This window comes from Stenella coeruleoalba (genome assembly GCF_951394435.1).
Source record: "Stenella coeruleoalba genome assembly, chromosome: 16".
Classification (NCBI taxonomy): domain Eukaryota; kingdom Metazoa; phylum Chordata; class Mammalia; order Artiodactyla; family Delphinidae; genus Stenella; species Stenella coeruleoalba.
Window position 1 is genome coordinate 55,478,993 of NC_137162.1, and position 23,499 is coordinate 55,502,491.

At 46.2% G+C, this 23,499-nt stretch overlaps 1 protein-coding gene across 13 annotated transcripts in view; it reads left to right on the plus strand.

The window, feature by feature from the left end:
- KCNMA1 (potassium calcium-activated channel subfamily M alpha 1) overlaps window positions 1-23,499 on the plus strand; it is a gene marked incomplete at both ends in the record, with an annotated part of 740,839 nt that overhangs the window by 46,670 nt on the left and 670,670 nt on the right. The window contains one exon of one of the 13 annotated variants that reach the window (XM_079900395.1): window positions 17,295-17,361. The exons of 11 other annotated variants lie outside the window; for them this stretch is intronic. Of the gene's footprint in view, window positions 1-17,294; window positions 17,362-23,499 lie in introns of those variants that run through there. One more of the 13 variants, XM_079900393.1, reaches the window with a different exon arrangement.

Genomic DNA, 23,499 nt, shown 5'->3' on the forward strand with positions numbered 1-23,499 from the left:
GCATCTGGGAGACGCTCTGTAAATGTTTGCTTGTTGATCAAGACAAGATAGGAAGATGCCCGGGAAAGCAAAACAGGCTCTGCAAAGCAGGGCATTATCCTCAGAAGCAGGCCTGATGTATACCTTCTACTCATTCTGGAGAAGATGGCCTCAGAGCCCTGGGTGCCTGGCAGCCCAGACACAGAAACTCAGCCCCCCTGAGAACGCTTACCAAGCAGAATCCCGTGCGTCTCCCTAGCTTTGTTCTCTTTACTTTGATCTCCATAGGCTGATGCGAAAAGGCCCTTTTTTCCACCCCCTTTGATTTATCCCAATAACGCAAAGCCATAGAAGTGCATGCTGCCGGGGAAAAGTTTGCTTGGACGTTTAAGAATGTAGAAGAGGGTTTAGCTCGTATAATGAGTTTTGCTTTCCCATTTAAAATGCTCAGAGAGAAGTGCAAATGTTTCATCTCTGCTCAGCAAGTTCTACTGCCTGTTTCCACAAGCCTGCCCTCTGCGGCCTCAGAAAGGGCTTCTTGCCTTCTTCAGGGTGTGACAGCACAACCTGGGAGCTGGGTCTCCAGGCAGACACAGTGTTCATGTCTTCTTTGCAGTTATGTGGCAGGAAGGTGATATTTCAGAACAAATAATCAAACAGTGCTTTGTTTAGAATCATTGTGTCAGGTTATTTAGAACACGATGTTGCCTTCGTACTGTGAGAAGACAGTGGTTTATAGACCACCCATCAGGGTTGTAAACCTGCATCCTGGTTAGGGCTGTCTAACTGGAGTAGACAATTCTTAGTCTGTAGTGGAAAGAGATAAAACAATACAAACCAATTAAATAAAGACATGACGAGGACTCAACAGTGAGGGCCGATTTAGGAGAATTCTCTGTACTTCCTTAGACATGTACAACCATCTAAGCATATATGGGAACCTTGACTTTGGCAGGTAAGTTCTTTGATGGCATGTGGATAAAAACTTCTTTCTCCAGTTGTTTCATGGTCAGCATGTTTTATGTGGGGGAAAAAATGTAGGTTCTAGAACTGGCTCCCCTCCTCGCTCATGATTTTGCTTCATTAATAGTAGGTTCAATCGTTCCAAGTTATTATATTAGAGGCTTATTGCTTAATTTAAAAAAATTGAATGGATTATTAGCTTTTTAATAAACAATAACATTTACTGTCTACTGATGAGGGCGCATCATTTAATTTATTACTGCATCCCTGTTTGTTCAAGAAACGGAGCACAAAACTATTACCTATCAGAAACTGGGCTTGTTGGCTGTGCTCCTATGAAAGTGGACAGCAGGGGAGGGGTGGTCTGTGTAGGATCCAGGATATGTTTCATGTGGAGCACAAGACGAGGCTGTCAAACCTGGGACACTACAGTCTGTGTCTAAATGCTAAAATCAGTTTTTCTCTGTCGTCACCAGAACCAAGAGCACAGGTGGGTGACATTCAAAAAGTGGTGTTAGAGGTGTTCCACATGGTGTTTCATTGAAGACAGATCTGGCATGGAATCTCTCCAATGATGGCTGTGAACTGACTAGTTTCAGAGTTGCCAGTGGAGAGTGTTAACATGTCGATTTCAGAAAAATGTTGCGTGAAGATTGGAGCCTTTTAGTATATAGAGGGGACAGAAAATGCGTGTTGATAAACACATTGTTTGATCTGGACCTTCAATTTCATGGTGATAGAAAGTGTGCTTGGTCAAATTGGCTTCTATTTTTGACAAAAATGAGGGTCTGGAAGGCCAGTCTGGCTCACACGCTGTGAGAAAGAGGTTTCAGAAGGGAGTTTTGGTGTGTTTTCCCCCAGAAACAGCGCTGCTCTAATCATTTGATCACTGGGGACTTGGTGCTGGAGAATGAAAGCATGAGTGAACTCAGCCTTTGTCCTCGAAGGGCATGTAGTCTGATGGGACATACAGCACACCTGCAAAGAAGGGTGTTACCAACGGTGGTGAGGACCTGGGTTCTTGGTTGCCAAAGACCTCTGAAGACAGGACAGGAAAGCCATTCATCCAGAGACTCACGAAGCATGTAAGCTGATTTACGGAGGTGGCATCTGAGCCCATCCTTGATGAGTATACACTTTATAAACAAACAGAGATGGAAGAGGTAAAGGGAACAGAAAAAAGTGATCATGTGCACAGCTTGTTCAATGCAGGTTAATGAGTATTTTTGGAGAGACTGTTATGTGCATAGAGCTCCATTCAAGTGAAAAGAATGAGATAAGAGCTTGGTATAAAACCAAGCAATACTCCCTGTACTTATCTTCGCTTCTTACAGAAACTATTGAGAATAATAAGTGTTGTCTTTAATTGCGTTAATTTATTTGATCATGACAGCAGCCCGTTGCCATAAGAATCATAATTGTTCATAAATTTTTGAAGAGGAAGATGAGATGCTTGCAGTTAAGTGACTTGCTTAGGTTCACGCAGCTGGTGTGTCATGAAGCCAGGACTCACAGGTGCTAGCCTGACCCTGGAGCTTGTGCGCTTGGCCACGGCCCCGTGCACTGCCACTTCTCACCCCGAGGTACAGCGATTCACTTGTCTACCAGAGCGTGAGCCGCTTGCGGGCAGGGATGCGGTTCACTCCTCTCGGTCCCCCTGTCGTCCAGCAGACTGTTCCGCGTGGCCGCCCGCTTGGTAAATGCAGGCTGAGTGCAAACGATGTGCTATGGAGATTTTAAGGAGCACGCTTCTGGGTTTATTTAGAGGCGCAGCTCAGAGAAGGTTAGGGAGGGCGCTTCTGGGTAAGAGAAGAACGCGAACAAAGGGCCAGAGTGGGTAAGTGACAGGGCAGTGCACGGAATGAAGGAGGCTGGTGTCCCCTGGGCAGGAGCATGGGGTACATATAGGGAGCTGGAGGGGTTGCTGGAGAGGTAGCTGGAGGCTGTGGTGGGCCCTAAGGACCAGGGAGTGCTGGCTTTTCTGGGAATTTCTCAGGGTCTGAAGGATGGGGTTAAATCTCCAACCTCTGAGGTGACAGCAGATGGCCAAACCCTTCCTCAACTCACTCGTTGGTGTCTCCATCAGACACAGAGGCTGGGACTGAGTGACCCACAGCCTGGCTTCCAGGGAGCATTTTCTTGGTTACAGACATTTATTGAACAACTTAAATGTACCACATTCTGTGGCTAGAGAGGCAATGAGGATTGCTCACAGACTCGTGCTCTTATCACATATATATTGGTGCTTGTTGCTGAGGGAAGACTTGGTGGGTGGTGGGGACCAAGGCTGGCCCAAGGCATTCAGGGGGCTATAAAAGAACCAGCTCGCAGACTGACAGCAGTTCTCTGATCTTGAGTTGCTGACTGGTACGGTACCAAAGATCTGCTCTCTGGGTTTTTGTAACTGAGCTAATCACCTGAAGAAATCAGCCAGTTGTCACCAAGTCACATCCTTGGTAAAGGATGATAAAACATGACAAAAGAAAGAGGAAACAAGTTAATCATCCTATCCCATAAATCAAGCCCCTGCAATGTGTCATTTGTGAATGAGACTTTAGTTTTCAGAAATGGAAAATCCCTTTGAAATCTGCACCTCCTCAGTGTCTCCTACCTGGATGTGGTCATGACTGAGGGTTGGAGACCAGGCCTTTAGGAAGTGGGGTTGGATGTGTTGGCCTTTCCTGTCGAGCCAGTGCTGAGGCTGAACTTGGAAGGTGGGTGACAAGGATGGGCTGTCTCTGGGAGAACCCCAAAGAGCAAAGAGGCAACACCCCTGTCTTCTGCCACAGAGCCAAGGAGGTTACCCCAAAACTCAGGACTCACCTTGACCCTGCTCTGCCTGTGTGGAAAGTTAAGTCACTGATCAGAGAATGGTGGACCGGTTTCTCTCAAAGATGGTTTCTTTGTCATGAGACTGATGATTGTGTTACAGATTTCAGATCTTAGAAACTTAGAGCAGCATGGGCTCCAAGGCCAAAACTTTTATTATCATCTCTTCTTGGGATTAGAACCTCCAGGTATCAGACCGGTCCCCGGAGATCCTGCCTTCTACACTGGTGTCCCTGTGTGAGAAATGGTACCCACCCAGGCTCTTTTAAGGACCTGGATTCCAGTGCCATCTGGGTCCCCATCCATCTTCCTGTGAAACTTGGCCAGTGATATACATGAATTTCTCTCCAATTGCTCAGAATGGAGTCAGCTGTGGTCAGGCCCCGATGGGGCTGAAAGGAAGAAACCCCTCCCGGGAGTCCAGGGAACAGAAGCAAAGGGTCAGGACCAAGGCGGAGTGGGCAGAACTGCAAGGGCCCGGCTCTGAGTGGTCAGAGGTCAGCCAGAACAGCCCTGCTCATGAGTTTGGCATGGAGATGCCCATTAACCGTGACTGTCCTGGACCCGTGAGTGAGATTTGTAGCCAAAGGAAGGTCGGAGGCCCACAGTGCTGCTGAGTAGAGCAGGAGGGGATGGAGATGCTGGAATTCTGTCACCTCGCCAGAGTCAACTCGGCCTTGAAAATTGGCAGATGGGGCCGGTGGCCAGGCATGGGTGCCGGCGAAGCACACAGGAAGTGGGGCCTCCCCTGCTGGCCGCTTGCCCCGTGCCTTGGGGCCATGCCCCTAGCTAAGCAGTCACATGTCTGTTAAATAAAGTTGGCTGAGAGGCTCATCTTAGCTAGATGGAACCAAACACCTGGGTGTCTGCCAAGACTTCAACCACTCAGGTCAAGAAGGCCCCCCAGAGGGGCGTGGCTCTGAGAGCTGCCCTCGTGGGCGTCCTGGCAGGGGCAGGTGCTTCCTTGCAGTTGGTCAAGAGAGGGCAATACTGCCTCCTTGTCTTGGGGATTCCAGATGGGAGTGATGTAGGGTGTGGCAAAGCAGAGCCTGCTTCCTGGCGTGTGTGCAGCTCCTGAATTCCAGCTTGAAGTTAATGATATTAATACTAATCACTGGCAATTGTTAGGCTCTCATTCCACGTATATTAACACGTTTACGCCTCACAACAACCCTGTGTGGTGGGCCTGGTTGTTTCTGTTTTACAGAGGAGGAAGCTGAGGAACTAGGAGGCTAAGTGACTTGCCGAGCGCACTCGGCTAGTGAGTGTCAAGGCGGGGGGACAACAGTGGAGGGTAGGGTTGGATTCAACCCCAGGCCCACTAGCTCCAGAGCCGTGCACCAGGTTCAGTGTCAGTGTCGATGACCTTGAGGATGGGCTCTGCTTTGGCCCTGGTGGGGCTGCGTTGAGGCGCGTTTGTTCTTGCTGGAGAAATTGCCAATCTTCTCAACCCATGAAAAACGTGAGAAGTGGAACCTCAGCGCCATATCCCAAGGGCATGTTTCCTGGTTTGCTGAATTTTTAAAAAGAGGTTTTACTTTCTCATTCTTGCCTGGTTACAGGAGGCGGATGAAGGCTTGTAGAACCGGTCTTTATCCTGGCTCTCTCGCACCCCTCCTAAAACTCAGATGCCCTTTGAAGTTCTCCCTTCACCTGGCTAGGGGTGTGTGCACCTGTAGTCAGAGCCAGAGAGCAGGGCTGGACTGGACAGGGCAGGTGGTCCTTCCAAGGCCGTCCTCCATGTGACCCCGGTGAAGCACTCCCAGTCACCAGCCCAAGGTCGCTATGGAATAAATGGGGATGGCCACGTGAGGAGGGATGCCTGCTCCCCACGGAAGGAGAGAGTGGTGGAAGGAGGCAATTTGGGCTCAGGGCTGATTGGCCCAGGCCACTGAGCCTTTGTTCAGACTCGGGTGTCAGATGGATCCTGGTGTCTGTGCTGGCTTTGCCTTCTAGAAGCCCGGAATCAAGTAGGTACTTCACAGATGTAATTTCTAACTATGCGTGGTTGGGCAGGCAGGTGTTAGAGTCCAATGCCCGGGGTCACTAGTGAGCCATGTGACCCGAGCCACTTGCCTGTCAGCAGGACCAGCTACATAACTTACAAGGGCCAGAGCAGGGTGAAAATGCGAGCCCCTTGTTCAAAAACTATTAAGATGGTGACTTAAACCAAGCATGGGGCCTTTCTAGGTGCAGGGACCTGTGTGACTACACAGATGGTACTCAGTTTTCCTCCTTTGTAAAATGGGGGTAGTTGTATATCCTTCATGGGCTTGTTGTGAGGTTTATAAAAGATAATAGTGCACGCAGAGCATTAGGCCACAGGGTGAAAGGTGGGTGCGTGTCAGTGCACTTTGATAAGTGCAGTGTGAGAAATGTACAGCCTCTTTTTGAGCAAAGGACTGTGGAAGGTGAAGGGAACCTCGGTAATGACACATGAAAATTATGAGAAATTCAAATTTCAACGTCCGTAAATAAAGTTTTATTGGAACACAGCCATGCACATTCAGTTTTGTATCTTCTATGGCAGAGTTGAGTAATTGCACAGGTGGTTACAGAAAAGTTTGCTGACCCCTGAGGTGTAGGATAAAATTAGGCTTCTCGGCACAGCACCTAAGGCCTCTGTCACTGCCACCAGCCGCCAGCCTGCCTCCCCACCCCTACCTCACTTCTTTTGCCCTTTATGCTCTTAAGAACCCCCAACCCTTTCGAGGTCCCCTGCATGGGCCATTTTCACCTCTGTGCTCTGTCCCTTCTTTTCTCTCCATCTTTGCCCTTCCTTGGCTAGACGTCACTGACTCATCCCTGCAGAAATCATCTCCTTCAGGAGGCCTTCCTGACCTGCGTCACTGGTTTAGTGACACCCTGCTCTGGGACTCACTGTTTGGAAAGGAAAATATAGAGAAGGCCGAGGGCTTGGGGGTAGGGAGCTCAGCACAAGGGAAGCAGCACAGGGGGCGGAAATGACTCACCCAGTGAGCAGATGTGGGTGGGGTGGGACACACCATGCCCTTGAGGGGTGGACACATAGACTCACAGACTGTGGCTCTGTCCCCGTGGGGCTTCCATTCCAGTGGGCGAGACAATGAACGGGGACATTAACACACATGTGAGGAAGAGTTTCCAGTCCTCATTCGTGCTCTGGAAGAGGGGTAGGATTGGTGGAGGGGCGGGTGGTCTAGATGAGGAAGCCAGGAAGGCCTCCAGGAGGTGACGTCCAAGTCCTGAATGAGGCAGCGCACTGGGCAGACAGGAGCTCTGGAGGGAGGGGAAGAGGATGTCTCTTCTAATGCCATCCCTCCCCTTCTGCTCTTCAGCCCAAGGAGATGGTGAGAGGCGGGGAGTGCTTCTCTCCTCCCCAGGCCCAGAGCGTCAGCAGCCTGAGGAGTCATGCCAGGCTCCCAGGTCAGAGCCCTCCCTTGGGGGTGGGCCGCTCCTTCCATTAGACCCCTCCCCAGAGGCTCCTGGCATCAATCTGAACCCCGGGACTTAACCGGCAGCCCCTTTTTGAGATCTGGGGAACGACTCTAGGAACTTCAGCCGCAGACTCGGTGCTACTTCAAGAGGCAACACTGAAACCCAGAGAAGTTGGGTCCCTTGGTCACTGGGCTGATCAGAAGCAGAGCCAGCACCAGTATCCTGGGCTCCTGACCCTCAGAAAAAAGAGATCACTCATCTTTTGATTTTACTGGGGGGAATACCAGGAGAAATCAGTCCCCAGGGTGGAGATAGGCCAGTAGAGGCCATTGGGAAACCCTTCGGATCGACACACATTACAAGAGAGAGGCCCACTGGCCAAGACAGGCTGCTTCCTTGAAGAGAACCCTCCCGCGTGTCACCGGTGCTCTTGGCTGGAGGTGGCCCGAGGCACTGTCCGAAGCTGTTGGCCTCTCATCCCACTGGTTTAATTTAGCTCCGGTCCTGTGGAAAGCTGTGCTAATTATAGCCCACTGGCCGTGCAGGGAGCTATAAAAAGGGTGGGAAACACCTGTTTGGTTATTAGTAGGCATTTATCAAGGTACCTACAAAGGCTTCAGGCTTTGGGCTGGGCCTGGCGTGGGCACAGAAAGCACCTAGAGCCCTTGAACCTTGCTCTCAATATGTAGGGGAGTCAGAGGAAGCCAGTGTGAACAGTGCGGGCGGGGGCAGGTCTAGAGCGTGCTTTGGGCACCAGACTGTGAGAGCTCAAATCCTGGCTCTTCACAGCTGTGAGACCTTGGAGAAGTTACTCAAACTCTCTGTCCTTCCGTTTTTTTCATCTATAAAATAAAGTCTTAATAATATGTACACAATAAGGATGCTGTACCATTAAATAAGTGTATGTGTAATATATTGTACATATAGATTTATATAAGTATTTACTCCTTATAATACATAATTATTCTATTATATAATCTAATTATATAGTTATGTATATATAATGTATGCATATATATGTATATATATTTAGAAAAGCCTGGTATCTTCGGTATAAGAAAATTATTTATTGTTTATTACTGTTTGAAATGGCATGCGGATAGTTATACACCACCTGCCCAGGAGTGACCATCTTGTGCGGAAACCTTGATCTTGGAAGAGTGCTGAGTCTAGGGCCCTCCCAGCTTTTGATGACAGGGTGCTGTGTGACAGTTAAGAGTATACGTTAAATTTCAGTTCTGTTACTGCCCATTAGGCATGTTACTTCCCATCTGTAAGTCTCCATTCTTCATCAGTGAAACGGGGCACCATAATAATGAGCATTTCATGGAGTTTTGGCAGGATTAAATGAGCTGATACCTGTAGAGCACTTAGCACAATGCCTAGTACACAATGTCTGTTAAACAGTGTAATTCGTTATTGTTGATTCTCCTCTTCTCTTATGACTTTGGCTATGACAGCATCTCCAGGCTAATGTATTTATGTCCCCTGGACAATGGGGCCAATACCTCAGTGGGCAGAGGGCAGCAGTCCTAAGATGCCCCAGCCTGAAGATGGGAGGCCGGGTCGTCTTCCTTTGCAGTGCTCTTATCCAGCTGTTAGCACCTCTCCTCCTGGGCCCGGGGGCACCCTCTCTTAACAATGCTGTTTGCTTCTGGTGTCTCTATCCTTGTGCCCCAGCTGGGTTCTGAGTGCCTAGCCCTGGAACAGCATGGGGTGGGAAGCATGTCCCAGCGGAGAGCTGTGTTTGTCGTGACAGAGGAAGAAGAGTTCAAGGGACGGGGACTGTTTGCTTTGTATGGAGAGAGGCAAGGGGTGGAGGTAGGGACAAGATACCTGGGAGCTCTCCTGGGAGAGGGACCCTATTCGTTTCATCCTGTGCCTCAGAGCAAGGATATCAGGTGGAAGTGTCAAGGAGGCTGAGTTCCATTACGAAAAGGGCAAGTTGCTGGGCCCTGGGCCTGCTTGAAGGAAGAGGCCTGAGTGGAGCTCCGACCCGGGATTTAGGCAAGCTAGTCAAGGCATGCAGCATGGGTCTCACCCCACACCTACCGAGCCCCCATCTGATTTTTTTTTTTAATGTACAAAAGACATTATATATATATATATATATATATATATATATAGCTACACATATACATATATCCCCATATCTCCTCCCTCTTGCGTCTCCCTCCCGCCCTCCCTATCCCACCCCTCTAGGTGGTCACAAAGCACCGAGCTGATCTCCCTGTGCTCTGCGGCTACTTCCCACTAGCTATCGATTTTACATTTGGTAGTGTATATATGTCCAGGCCACTCTCTCACTTCGTCCCAGCTTCCCCTTCCCCTTCCCCGTGTCCTCAAGTCCATTCTCTATGTCTGCGTCTTTATTCCTGTCCTGCCCCTAGGTTCTTCAGAAGCATTTTTTTTTTTTTAGATTCCATATATATGTGTTAGCATACGGTATTTGTTTTTCTCTTTCTGACTTACTTCACTCTGTATGACAGACTCTAGGTCTATCCACCTCACTACAAATAACTCAATTTCATTTCTTTTTATGGCTGAGTAATATTCCATTGTATATATGTGCCACATCTTCTTTATCCATTCATCTGTCGATGGACACTTAGGTTGCTTCCATGTCCTGGCTATTGTAAATAGTGCTGCAATGAACATTGTGGTACATGACTCTTTTTGAATTATGGTTTCTCAGGTTATATGCCCAGTAGTGGGATTGCTGGGTTGTATGGTAGTTCTATTTTTAGTTTTTTAAGGAACCTCCATACTGTTCTCCATAGTGGCTGTATCAATTTACATTCCCACCAACAGTTCAGGAAGGTTCCCTTTTCTCCACATCCTCTCCAGCATTTATTGTTTGTAGATTTTTTGATAATGGCCATTCTGACCGGTGTGAGGTGATACCTCACTGTAGTTTTGATTTGCATTTCTCTGATGGTTAGTGATGTTGAGCATCTTTCATGTGTTTGTTGGCAATCTGTATATCTTCTTTGGAGAAATGTCTGTTTAGGTCTTCTGCCCATTTTTGGATTGGGTTGTTTGTTTTTTTGATATTGAGCTGCATGAGCCGCAGCTCTCTTTTTTTAGAGATTAATCCTTTGTCAGTTGCTTCATTTGCAAATATTTTCTCCCATTCTGAGGGTTGTCTTTTCGTCTTGTTTATGTTTTCCTTTGCTGTGCAAAAGCTTTTCAGTGTCATTTGGTCCCATTTGTTTATTTTTGTTTTTATTTCCATTTCTCTAGGAGGTGGGTCAAAAAGGATCTTGCTGTGATTTCTGTCATAGAGTGTTCTGCCTATGTTTTCCTCTAAGAGTTTTATAGTGCCTGGCCTTACATTTAGGTCTTTAATCCATTTTGAGTTTATTTTTGTGTATGGTGTTAGGGAGTGTTCTAATTTCATTCTTTTACATGTAGCTGTCCAGTTTTTCCAGCAACACTTATTGAAGAGGCTGCCTCTTCTCCGTTGTATATCCTTGCCTCCTTTATCAAAGATAAGGTGATCATATGTGCATGGGTTTATCTCTGGGCTTTCTATCCTGTTCCATTGATCTATGTTTCTGTTTTTGTGCCAGTTCCATATTGTCTTGATCACTATAGCTTTGTAGTATATTCTGAAGTCAGGGAACCTGATTCCTCCAGGTCAGTTTTTCTTTCTCAAGATTGCTTTGGCTGTTTGGGATCTTTTGTGTTTCCATACAGGTTATGAAACTTTTTGTTCTAGTTCTGTGAAAAATGTTATTGGTAGTTTGATGGGGATTGCATTGAATCTGTAGATTGCTTTGGGTAGTAGAGTCATTTTCACAATATTCATTCTTCCAATCCAAGAACATGGTATATCTCTCCATCTGTTTGTATCATCTTTAATTTCTTTCATCAGTATCTTATAGTTTTCTGCATACAGGTCTTTTGTCTCCTTAGGTAGGTTTATTCCTAGGTATTTTTTTCTTTTTGTTGCAGTGGTAAATGGGAGTGTTTCCTTAATTTCACTTTCAGATTTTTCATCCTTAGTTTATAGGAATGCAAGAGATTTCTGTGCATTAATTTTGTATCCTGCTACTTTACCAGCTTCATTGATTAGCTCTAGTAGTTTTCTGGTAGCATCTTTAGGATTCTCTATGTATAGTATCATGTCATCTGCAAACAGTGACAGTTTTACTTCTTTTCCGATTTGTATTCCTTTTATTTCTTTTTCTTCTCTGATTGCTGTGGCTAAAACTTCCAAAACTATGTTGAATAATAGTGGTGAGAGTGGGCAACCGTGTCTTGTTCCTGATCTTAGTGGAAATGGTTTTGGTTTTTCACCATTGAGAACAATGTTGGCTGTGGGTTTGTCATATATGGCCTTTATTATGTTGAGGAAAGTTCCCTCTATGCCTACTTTCTGCAGGGTTTTTATCATAAATGGGTGTTGAATTTTGTTGAAAGCTTTTTCTGCATCATATGGTTTTTATCCTTCAGTATGCTAATACGGTGTATCACATTGATTGATTTGCATATACTGAAGAATCCTTGCATTCCTGGGATAAACCCCAGTTGATCATAGTGTATGATCCTTTTCATGTGCTGTTGGATTCTGTTTGTGAGTATTTTGTTGAGATTTTTGCATCTATGTTCATCAGGGATATTGGCCTGTAGTTTTCTTTTTTTGTAACATCTTTGTCTGGTTTTGGTATCAGGGTGATGGTGGCCTTGTAGGATGAGTTTGGGAATGTTCCTCCCTCTGCTGTATTTTGGAAGAGTTTGAGAAGGATAGGTTTTAGCTCTTCTCTAAATGTTTGATAGAATTGGCCTGTGAAGCCATCTGGTCCTGGGCTTTTGTTTGTTGGAAGATTTTTTTTTTTTTTTTTTTTGCGGTACGTGGGCCTCTCACCGTTGTAGCCCCTCTGGTTGTGGACGCACAGGCCCAGCAACCATGGCTCACCGGTCCCGCCGCTCCGTGGCATGCAGGATCCTCCGGGACCGGGGCACGAACCTGTGTCCCCTGCATCAGCAGGTGGACTCTCAACCACTGTACCACCAGGGAAGCCCTGTTGGAAGATTTTTAATCACAGTTTCAGTTTCAGTGTTTGTGATTAGTCTATTTATGTTTTCTGTTTCTTCCTCGTTCAGTCTCAGAAGATTGTGCTTTTCTAAGAATGTGTTCATTTCTTCCAGGTTGTCCATTTTATTGACATACAGTTGCTTGTAGTAATCTCTCATGATCCTTTGTATTTCTGCAGTGTCAGTTGTTACTTCTCCTTTTTCATTTCTAATTCTGTTGATTTGAGTCTTTTCCCTTTTTTTCTTGATGAGTCTGGCTAATGGTTTATCAGTTTTGTTTATCTTCTCAAAGAACCAGCTTTTAGTTTTATTGATCTTTGCTATTGTTTCCTTCATTTCTGATCTGATTTTTATGATTTCTTCCCTTCTGCTAACTTTGGTTTTTTGTTGTTGTTGTTCTTTCTCTAATTGCTTTAGGTGTAAGGTTAGGTTGTTTATTTGAGATTTTTCTTGTTTGTTGAGGTAGGATTGTATTGCTGTAAACTTCCCTCTTACAACTGCTTTTGCTGCATCCCATAGGTTTTGGGTCATCATGTTTTCTTTGTCATTTGTTTCTAGGTATTTTTTGATTTCCTGCTTGATTTCTTCAGTGATCTCTTGGTTATTTAGTAGTGTATTGTTTAGCCTCTATGTGTTTGTATTTTTTACAGTGTTTTTCCTGTAATTGATACCTAGTCTCATAGCCTTGTGGTCGGAAAAGATACTTGATACCATTTCAATTTTCTTAAATTTATCAAGGCTTGATTTGTGACCCAAGATAAGATCTGTCCTGGAGAATGTTCCATGAGCACTTGAGAAGAAAGTGTATTCTGTTGTTTTTGGATGGAATGTCCTATAAATATCAATTGAGTCTATCTTGTTTAATGTGTCATTTAAAGCTTGTGTGTCCTTATTTTTTTTCATTTTAGATGATCTGTCCATTGATGAAAGTGAGGTGTTAAAGTCCCCTACTAATATTGTGTTACTGTCGATTTCCCCTTTTATGGCTGTTAACATTTGCCTTATGTATTGAGGTGTTCTTATGTTGGGTGCATAAATATTTATAATTGTTATATCTTCTTCTTGGATTGATCCCTTGATAACTATGTAGTATCCTTCTATGTTTCTTGTAATAGTCTTTATTTTGAAGTCTATTTTGTTTGATGTGAGAATTGCTAGTCTGGCTTTCTTTTGATTTCCATTTGCATGGAATATCTTTTTGCATCCCCTCACTTTCAGTCTGTATGTGTCCCTAGGTCTGAAGTGGGTCTCTTGTAGACAGCATATATACAGGTCTTGTTTTCGTATCCATTCAGCCAGTGTATGTCTTTTGGTGGGAGCATTTAAACCATTTACATTTAAGGTAATTATCGATATATATGTTCCTATTACCATTTTCTTAATTGTTTTGGGTTTGTTATTGTAGGTCTTTTCCTTGTCTTGTGTTTCCTGCCTAGAGAAGTTCCTTTAACATTTGTTGTAAAGCTGGTTTGGTGGTGCTGAATTTTTTAGCTTTTGCTTGTCTGTTAAGGTTTTAATTTCTCCGTCAAATCTGAATGAGATCCTTGCTGGGTAGAGTAATCTTGGTTGTAGGTTTTTCCCTTTCATCACTTTAAATATGTCTTGCCACCCCTTCTGGCTTGCAGAGTTTCTGCTGAAAGGTCAGCTGTTAACCTTATGGGGATTCCCTTGTATGTTATTTTTCCCTTGCTGCTTTTAATGTTTTTTCTTCTTATTTAATTTTTGATAGTTTGATTAATATGTGTCTTGGCATGTTTCTCCTTGGATTTAACCTGTATGGGACTCTCTGTGCTTCCTGGAGTTGATTGACTCTTTCCTTTCCCATATTAGGGAAGTTTTCAACTATAATATCTTCAAATATTTTCTCAGTCCCTTTCTTTTTCTCTTCTTCTCGGATCCCTATAATTCAAATGTTGGTACGTTTAATGTTGTCCCAGAGGTCTCTGAGACCGTCCTCAATTCTTTCTATTCTTTTTTCTTTATTCTGCTCTGTGGTAGTTATTCCCACTCTTTTGTCTTCCAGGTCACTTATCCGTTCTTCTGCCTCAGGTTATTCTGCTATTGATTCCTTCTAGAGAATTTAAAATTTCATTTATTGTGTTGTTCATCATTGTTTGTTTGCTCTTTAGTTCTTCTAGGTCCTTGTTAAATGTTTCTTGTATTTTTCTATTCTATTTCCAAGATTTGGGGTCATCTTTACTATCATTACTCTGAATTCTTTTTCAGGTGGACTGCCTATTTCCTCTTCATTTGTTTGGTCTGGTGGGTTTTTACTTTGCTCCGTCATCTGCTGTGTGTTTCTCTGTCTTCTCTTTTTGCTCACCTTACTGTGTTTGGGGTCTCCTTTTTGCAGGCTGCAGGTTTGTAGTTCCTGTTGTTTTTGGTGTCTGCCCCCAGTGGGTAAGGTTCGTTCAGTGGGTTGTGAAGGCTTCCTGGTGGAGGGGACTGGTGCCTGTGTTCTGGCGGATGAGGCTGGATCTTGTCTTTCTGGTGGGCAGGACCGCATCCGGTGGTGTGTTTTGGGGTGTCTGTGAACTTATTATGATTTTAGGCAGCCTCTCTGCTAATGGATGGTATTGTATTCCTGTCTTGCTTGTTGTTTGGCATAGGGTGTCCAGCACTTTAGCTTGCTTGTTGTCGAGTGGAGCTGGGTCTCAGCGTTGAGGTGGAGATCTCTGGGAGAGCCCTCGCCGATTGATATTACATGGGGCTGGGAGGTCTCCGGTGGATCAATGTCCTGGACTCAGCTCTTCCACCTCAGAGGCTCAGGCCTGACACCCAGCCGGAGCACCAAGACCCTGTCAGCCACACGGCTTCTTCACAGTTAGTTCCGTTTTCACACCAGGCAGAGGGAAAAGACATCTTTAGATGTAGCAGCAGTGAAATAGCTCTGAGAGGCTCCATTTCATAGATTCCTTTTCCTTTTGTGATTCATCTAGTTCCACTTGCTCATAGGGTGTTCTGTGCAGAGGCCTCTCACTGGGCACTTCAGATCAGAGTTCCTTGTGGGAAACTCCCCCATCTGATTTTGAACAAGGTGCTCAGCTGTGGGCATGGAAATTGGAGGAGCCCTGTTCTAGACCAGTGCTCCTTAAGCCAGGAGCCACTCTTCCCAATCTACTGCTGGGAAAACTCAGGCTATTATGGGCCTTGAACCTGGTCCTCAAAGTTCTGCTTCTCTCTCTGGGTCCCCGGGAAGCACTGATTCTTTTCTGGACCAGCAGCATCAGCCCTCACCTGTTAGAAATGGAAATCCTCAGGCTCCCCTCCAAGGCTGGGGAATGAGAACCCCTGGGGTGGGGCCAGGGTGGCATGTTAACCATCCCTCTAGGTGGCTCTGAAGCACTTATGAGATTGATAACCAGGATCACAGGCTGTCAGCCCCAGCTGCATGCTGGTATCACTTGGGAAGGTAAAAAGAGGAAACACCTGGGTCAGGAAGAGCATCTAGGTGTGTCAGGGATATTGGGAATGTCAGAAGCTCCCCAGGTGATTCTCATGTGCGGCCGGGATTAAGCACCAGTGCTTTAGGTCCATGGACTAGGCCTCAGTTTTCTCACGTGTATATTGGGTAGAATAACCCCCGTTTCCCTACCTGCAGTGAAAGGGCCTGGGGGAGCCTTTCATGTAGCTGTCTGGGACTTGGAAAAGCACACAGGAGACAGGCTTCCATCTGTCAGTAAAGGTGCACCGAGATTCCTGTGCTGAGGGGAGGTGGGATGGGATGCCCACTACGGCCTTAGGGGAGGAATTGTAACGTGGTGGCTGGCTGATCCAAGTACTAAGTGCTGTAAAGACGATCCCCTGCTTGCTGCCATAGCTCTGTTTCGGGGCAGGAGATTGCTGGTTCCTTGAGAGCCCAGTGTAAGCCGCCCTCGCTGCCCCCAGTGTCTAATTCTGGCGCTTGCTCTTACTGGGGTCCTTTGCTCAGCGTTGGGGAGACTATGAAGCCTGCTCCATCCCGGGCTCCCTTGGATTAGGATGGGTGGGGCCTGCTGCGGAGCTGGGCCCCCTGCCTCTGAGCACTAGTGGTGGCAACAATGAGGTTTAGAGAAATATTTACCCAAAGTAATACCTCTGCTATGCCACTGCCCGTCTCCCAGGAAGCTGGGTAACAAACACAGAGTTCTGGTTGTAATTTATGGTGGGGATGAGCTGAGCCTTCCAAGGGCTGGGACAAGGCAGGAAAAAGGGTGGTGGTTATGGTCTCCAGTGCTAGGCCCTGCAGTGGCCGGCATCTCAGGGCTCATGGAAACAGCCGTTAGTTCCAACTACAAAGGGGCAAGCTGCATGTGCATTTTATGTTGGCTTGAAAACCAAATGTGGAATGTAATCATAATCTAATGTTAAAAGCAAGATTGCATGCTGCTTCCCACGTGCCTGGAGGTGCTGTTCTAAGTGTTACCTCATGTGATCCTCAGCCACCACCCCATGACCTATGTCCCATTATTTCTCCCATTTTACGTAAGCAGTTGCTCCTCAGGGGTCATGGGGAGCAACTGTGATGCAGCCATCAGTTTGTGATGGTCAAACTCTGCATCTCGCAGATGGGGAAACCAAGACCCAGAGGTTAGGTACGTGCCCAGGGGTCATAGTGAGTGAGCAGCAGAGAGAAAATTAGAAGTCGGGTCCTAACCGCCAAAGCATACCTTGAAAAACAGAGTGTTTGGCGTAAACCTCTTCTTAATTTGCAGTCGGGAATGACTTAATACAGAATGCCTGGATTATGTAACACCAGAAAAATAATTCAGAGGATATTTGTTCTGAAAAGATTTACAGGAGATCATCTAACACAGTGTGTGATCAGGTCACCCAAGATGGCTGTTCTCTTGCTCTCTGTGTATCCCCTGCTTCACTACATCCTACTCACCTGACCTTCCTACTTGCTTGCCCCCAGCCTCAGCTAGTGATTGTCCTAATCTTTAGGTCAGAACAGCTCCACCTGTAACTTATCAAAGGAGTACTGAGGGGCGTGCCCCTGTTAGTTTCCCTGGTAACTGATGAGCCAACCTGATGTCAATTACCCCTTTAAGAGGGGGAGGTTTTCCTTCGTCTCCTGGGAGAGACGCCAGCCGCCATGTTTTGTCCGTCGTCTGCTGCGCACGGTGGAGGTGACGCTCCAGGACCTTGCCTGTAAGTTTTGCCCTAGCCATTAAACCGTTGACGTTTCTGTCCCTGACTCCGGGCTCTTTCTTCGGTCTTGAACCCGGGCAAGCCGAGGCCTCGCAGGCCTGCGGGGTGCAGCCCAACAATTGGCGGCGTCAGCCCAGAGACCGAGGAAACTCCCGTGAGCGCCGAGGTGTTGGGAAAGAAGCGGGGGAGTTGAAGGTTGGGCCTGTCCACGAACGTGTGGGGCCTGGAAGTTGCAGGGGTGATGGCGGGGTGGTCGTCCATTGATGTTACCGAAAATGGGGTCCGGCGGCTTGCCGCCCAAAAGCCTTTAAGGAGGCAGGGTTGGTGGAAAGGAAGGTTTGCTTTATTTCGGAGGGCAGACTCCTGTCCAAAGACTGATTTCCCGCCGCCGACAACCGCTAGACAGGAGCTTTTATAGGCGGAGAGAGGGGGCTACATGTGGCAACAGCACCGTCAGCTCTGACGGTCGTCTTGAAAAAGGTCGTGCGGTGGTCTGACCAGCATCATTTTGATTGCTTTAAGTACAGTTAACCTTCTATTCCAGGGTCGGTTTGTTCCCTTTTTCTTGAGGGTAATTCTCAGAATTGCGGCAGCTTATGTCCTGACTGTGGTCTGGTCATCACGTAGTTAACTTTTTCCACCTGGTGGGGGTTTCAGCATCTACAAGACAGCTCGCAGGATACCGCTCAGAATATATCTATAGCCCTTGAAGAGCAACCGAAGGTCCTTGACTGTGCTTACTGACTAAACTGTTATTGTCCTGTTTGAACGCTTGTCTTTGCTTTTGCGTTTTCTCATTTCTCTGATTAAACTTATTCTTTGGCTAAAATTTTTTTTACAGATAAAAGGCAGGTGGAGGACATGGTAGGGAGGGACCATAGGGTCCTGCTTCGTTGCACTAACTCATGGAGCCCAAAGGTTGTAGGGGAAATCCTGCGTTGGCTGTCCATTGGTATGGGGGGCACTGTGGGGGCTGTCCTTGATGAATGGGGGCTGCCAGGAGATCTGGAGAAGAGTGGCCCCTAATGGCTCTGCTGTTGTATCAAAGTGAGCTTTTTGTTTGTTTTTTTTTTTGAAAGTGAGCCTTTTGTAATTAAGTTAGCTTTCTAGAAGGAATTGGTATTTCTCTGCTTGTAACTTTAAATGATCTACTTGGGCTCTCAGGAACTTTAATCCCACGTGATCTCTAAGAGTAAAGAAAAATGAGGGAAGTCTTTTAAAACTCTAGGAGTAATTGTTTTGGGAATGTCTGTCTATAATAGTCTCTGTAGATACTGGTAACTTGAAACTAAGTTAAATGAAGAGAATTCATTGACTAGCTGGGTTATTTCAAATAGGATAAACTATTGGAACATTAATTGCTGGGTGGTTCTAAGCTTGCCTACCTTTGCTTTCGTAGGGGAGGAAGGCTAAAGCGTAAGTTCTCCAAAGAGGAAATGCTGGTATGACAAACAGTTAACAATTGTTTCGTTTTTGCCAGAGATGAAGATTTTTAAGGGTTAAGATTATAATCAGTCATCTTTTTAGTTATTGTAAACAAGTCTCTTTATTGATTACATTGTAATCAGGTGTTTAACCGTGCCTTTTTAAGTCTTACGTCATACATAGTTGTTGTACTTCGATGCTTTTGTGAAGATGCTTCATCTTCAAGAAGATTCATAAGAAGGGCTTTTGACAAGTACAGGTCTCTGATAAATTTCAGATTATACTGCTGAACTAGGTAAGAAATTAAAGAATCCTAATGGAAAACCTAATGGCTTCATTAAAAGTTAACAAAAGGATTTGTTACTGAGTGAACTGTTGTATATGGTTATAATTTTTATGGGTTTTGTCTGGAGTATTACTGGTTTTGATCTGTTTTCCAGATATAGGGAAGCCCTTTTGCTCAAGTTAGTGATGACTTAACAGGAGTTGGGTAAACCACACCTGTGGGTAGAATTGAAACATTTTCCTTTTCTCTCTGCCTGGTTCCTCCGAGAAATTAGAGACTCCTGGGTTCCCAGCAGCCTTATCAGGCAAATGGGAAAAACTGTCTCCTGGCATATGCAGGAATCTCGATATTTTCAGAACCTCCTAGAAGAGAGAAATCCACCCAGGTGGAGTCTGTTGGCTTTCCTGGCCTCGAGAGGCCTTTTGGGAATTCAGTCTGAGGCTCCATCTGAGGAGTTCCATGAGAGCCAGTTTGGAGGAGCCTGTGTGGTCAATTGACCAGACTTAATTTACAAGCAAATTAGTCTTGAATTGGTTATGTTTGGTGGAGATGAGGGTAATTTTAGAGAGAAAAAGACTGTTTCAGTGGGTATTAAATTCTAATTCTGCTAATCAGACTTTCAGTGCATTCCGACTTTTAATGTGATTGCTGACACCTGGCTAGGCCAATAGTGTTTCTTTTAGAGTCGGGGCCTTGCCTTCCACATAGGGGTGGCTCTGGGGTTGTGAAAACCAGGGGTGGCCTTACCTTCCTTATAACTGGACACAGCACTTTTGCCATTGACTGCCTCTCCATTGACCCCGTAAGCACTTGGCTGCAGAATTTGCCCACATGCTGGTGAATGACTGTTCTGAGCATGCTGGGTATACAAGGTGTACCCAGCATACTAGGTATCGTACTTTTTTTTTTTTTTTTTTTTTTTTTTTTTTTTTTTTTTTGCGGTACGCCGGCCTCTCACTGTTGTGGCCTCTCCCGTTGCGGAGCACAGGCTCCGGACGCGCAGGCTCAGCGGCCATGGCTCACGGGCCCAGCCGCTTCGCGGCATGTGGGATCTTCCCGGACCGGGGCACGAACCCGCGTCCCCTGCATCGGCAGGCGGACTCCCAACCACTGCACCACCAGGGAAGCCCTAGGTATCGTACTCTTGATCCTCTTGGCTGCTGCTATCTGCATTGTGTGTGTGGTATCTGGTGGCAGTGCCCCCTACATACATGACTCCAGGGATATGGCAGAAGAGGGGTGGACCAAGGATGTAAGGGTCATGCAGGTTATGTAGGGGGGGGAATGTATGGTCAAGCCTTCCAAGATGGCTGTTTTCTTGCTCTCTAATTCTCCTGCTCCACCAGTGCTTGTTTCATGCTACTCACCTGACTGACCTTCCTACGTGCCTCCCCCTTTCCCAGCTGATGATTGTTCTTATCAAAGGGGCCGTGAGGGGTGTTCCCTTCTGTGAACTTTCCTAGTAACTGATGAGCCAACCTGATGTCAATTACCCTTATAACTCCTAACCGCCCCCTGCCCCCGGGAACGAAGGCTGCAGCCACGTCCTGCTCTGCCTTCACCGCACATGGTGGGGTGTCGCTCCAGGACTTTGCTTCAGATGTTTAAGCTCCCCCATCCATTAAACCACTGATGTCTCTGTCACTGACTCCAGGCTCTTTCTTCAGTCTTGAAGCTGGGTAAGTACAGGTCTTGCAGGCCTGGGGGATGCAGCCCAACACACAGTAAATTTGAAAGATTTTAGACCAAGTCCCACAGTAAGAAACACACTGTACATTGTGTATATATGTGTAATGTGTATATTATATATACGTATATGTATATACTGTCTTGGATTCTATTTATGTGTGTATGTCCGTATATCTATATAAAACATCGTTCTATTTACCTACGTGTATATATGTAATCACAGAAACGAAAGTTAATGGAATAATGGCTGTTCTTACCACATGGACCAACTTGATGTTTGTTCTGTTCTGTTCCAAAAGATACTGTTCACAGCGCATTAAGCAGATTTCATGATCAACTAGTGGGCTACGTCCTGCCATTTGCGAAATAATGGTGTGGCCCAGCTCTCTCACACTGCAGGAGAGGAAGCTGAAGCTTTGCCTCACATTACATGTGAGGCACAAATCTGAGGCTAGGGTCTAGCTTTACTGATTGCCATACCCACCCTGTGCCGACCCTGCCCTACCTGAGACTTTGCCAAGCATCTTTTGGAGCCATTTGCTGACTTGTTCTGCGGTTTCGTGCCCTTTTCCTCCTCTCGTGGATGCACTGTGAACCCGAGGCTCCCAGGCCTGGCCAGGCGCTCTCTGGCCATCACCCATCCCAGTGCTTTGCACCTCTCCTGGTCGCTGTTCTTTTCTGCCCCTTCTGAGAACCAGAGTGCGTTTTTTTTTTTGCTGTACGCGGGACTCTCCTTGTTGTGGCCTCTCCCGTTGCGGAGCACAGGCTCCGGACACGCAGCCTCAGCGGCCATGGCTCACGGGCCCAGCTGCTCCGCAGTGTGTGGGATCTTCCTGGACCGGGGCATGAACCCATGTCCCCTGCATCGGCAGGTGGACTCTCAACCACTGCGCCACGAAGGAAGCCCTGGAGTGCGGATTTTGAGATGCAGTCCCAAGATTTGGGCATGGTGGATTTCAGTGTAGGCATTTTGAGAGAGAACTCATTTATCTGGGTCCACAACCCCTCGTTCACAATTCCGAAATTCCCAAAGCTCTGAGAAGTGAGAGTTTTTACATATTGTGGAGGCAAACCTGCCCTGAGCTGATGTGGGGCTGATGATGGCCTTTGCTCATCCTGCTCAGTCCAAAGAGCCAGTCGTGTCCCTGCAGAAATGGGAGTGCGTGTGGCTGGAGCATGTGGCCCAAACCCCACAGGTACGCCTGATTTACTTTCTAAAATCTGAAATAGTCATGAATCCTGCCCCAGGGTAAGGGCTTGTGGACCTGTAGATATATTTGACGTGTGTGTGTTAGTGTGTTACTGATTAATGGATGTTCGTTTATTGAGAGGAAGGAGTGCTAGGTGGTAAGAAGTGCAGAGGACTAGTTATCAGAAAGTTGCCTGTTAACAGCTACAAAATGAAGCTCGGAGGGTTTTGGGGGTGAAGTGAGTGATGGCTATGAAAGCATTTGGGAAACTAGAGTGGTTCCTACCTATGTAAGGTGTCTGGTGCAGCGCGGTTTCTTTAGAAAATTAAATTGTCTAACAATGCACTTATTTGCACTTATTTCCAACTTAAAAGGCCCACATCGTGTGTGTGTGTGTGTGTGTGTGTGTGTAGGCTGAAAATGTCACTTTATTTTGCTGAGCCACAGATGAATAACAAAGCAAAATACAGTGACACAGGAATTTCTCTGCATTCGTTGTAGATTCCTCTCACATCTACTCTGCTCCGTTCTGTTTCCGCCTTTGTTCTTCCTTCTTTGTAATACTCAGATGCTCCTTCCTAGAAACTGCTGACTGCACACAGTCGTGCACTTTTCTTCCTTACTATTAGTCTTGTAGGTCATTAAAACCTCGCTGCTGCTTTTTTTTTCTTTCCCAATAAAGTCAAAATTTCAGTTTTTAAAGCTTCTACCTTTGAGGGCCCTGGGAACTCTGGGCTTCTGAGACTAGAGGAAGGTGTGCCCAGTGTTCATTTAGCTACAGGAAATGGCACAGAGGCAGGCTCTGAGAAATACTCGGGTATGTCTAAAAGAAATCAGGCCGAGTGTACGTCAGACTTTAAGCCAGGAATGAACGTGTGGCCTTTACCAAGGCCCAGGAGACCAAACTTTAGGCCCTTGCCAGTTGGGAAGTTGGAAGTGAGAGTCCTGCATAAAACTAGCCCCTCCAGGCCAGCTCCATCCTCAGAAAACACGTAGTCAGCAGACACCTGCCAGAGAGCCAAGGGAACACACCAGGGGACTTGCGTGTTTCGACTTTGGCTTGGTGGTGGGAGGATGAAGCAGGGTCTCCTGTGAGAATTTATAATCGTAGATCTGCATTCATGCAGTTCAGCTTTGAATTGGTACTACCTGTGTGGCCCAAGAAACTCCAAGCTGTGAAATTAGTCTGATAGAATTTGGGGTTGGTAGCACCCCATCGTGTCTGAAGCAAATGAGAATCATCTCTGGAGGGCTGTACTCATAGCTCAAGCCCTGAAAGATTCCTATAGGTAAAACCCAGCCATTCTGATGCAAGTTTTTACCCTCAGTTACAGAACAGATGAGGCAGCAAGTCCCCATGAATGAAAGTCAGCAGAAACAACAAACAGAAGAATCAGACCCCCAAGGGTTTCAGATAGAAGACCAGTTGGATATATTCATATAGTGTCCTTAAAACGTTAATAAAGTAAAACAAGTTGTTGAAAAAAAATGAGTGGGAAACACTATACTAATTTAAAAAAATCTATACAAATTTGAATACAAACAAAT